This window comes from Chinchilla lanigera, unplaced genomic scaffold (genome assembly GCF_000276665.1).
Source record: "Chinchilla lanigera isolate Chin_1 unplaced genomic scaffold, ChiLan1.0 scaffold00014, whole genome shotgun sequence".
Classification (NCBI taxonomy): Eukaryota; Metazoa; Chordata; class Mammalia; order Rodentia; family Chinchillidae; genus Chinchilla; species Chinchilla lanigera.
Window position 1 is genome coordinate 16,382,086 of NW_004955415.1, and position 1,049 is coordinate 16,383,134.

At 40.5% G+C, this 1,049-nt stretch overlaps 1 protein-coding gene across 2 annotated transcripts in view; it reads right to left on the minus strand.

Annotated features, from left to right (window-relative positions):
* The window catches only part of Trmt6 (tRNA methyltransferase 6), a 56,347-nt gene that overhangs the window by 48,320 nt on the left and 6,978 nt on the right, over positions 1-1,049 (minus strand). The gene's annotated exons all lie outside the window — the stretch shown is intronic.

Consider the following 1,049-nt stretch of genomic DNA (forward strand, 5'->3'; position numbering starts at 1 on the left):
TTTTGTTTTTGGTACCAGGAATTGAACTCAGGGCCTTGTGCTTGCCTAGCAGGTGCTGTGCTGCTGAGCTACATCCCTGGAGACCTGTTTAAGTGTTTACAGGGTCACTCTCATCTCTTTTTTTTTTTTTGGCACTAGGAATCGAACTTACAACCTCATGCTTGCCACACAGGCACTATGCCACTGAGCTATATATATATACCTGGCATCTTATTCATTTTTGTAACCCTTAAAACATAGTGCTTTGCCTATGGAAACAGTCAATGGACAAATATTAAACAAACTTTGTTAAGCAAGGCAAGTGTATTATTTGCTATAAAACAAATAGTAGGGGCTGGGGATTTAGCTCAGCGGCAAAGCGCCTGCCTGGCAAGCGCAAGGTCGTGAGTTCGATTCCAGGTACCGGAAAAAAAAAACAAAAAACAAAAAACAAATAGTAACGCTCCATTGTGTGACAGTTTGTAATTTTAACTATTGGAATCAAATAAAAATAATTCTTTATTGTGGAACATTTCTATTTTGTAAAAGTTAGAATCTGACCAAAGGAAAACACTTTTGTCTGCATTATTCTCCTGTGATTGAAGGCGTTTGTGGAATAGATGAGTTTGACAAGATGGGGAACCAGCACCAAGCCTTGTTAGAAGCCATGGAACAGCAAAGCATCAGCCTTGCGAAGGCTGGTGTGGTTTGTAGCCTCCCTGCAAGAACTTCGGTTATCGCTGCTGCAAACCCAGTTGGGGGACACTACAATAAAGCCAAGACAGTGTCTGAGAATTTAAAGTAAGTGTCTTCAAGTACTTCGCCCTTAAGATAGTGCCTATAATTCTAAATTAATAAGAACAGTAACTGAGGACACACATGGACAGTTCACAGAACAAGTGTCCAATACATGTACAAAAGTGTGCTTAAATGCTACAAATTAAAACAGTGAGATACCATTGACCACTGCAGGATTGGCATACATTTTTTTTTTTTTGTCTTTTTGAGACAGGGTCTCACTATGCAGTTCAGGCTGGCCTTGAGCTCACTTTGTAGCCCAGGCTGGTCTC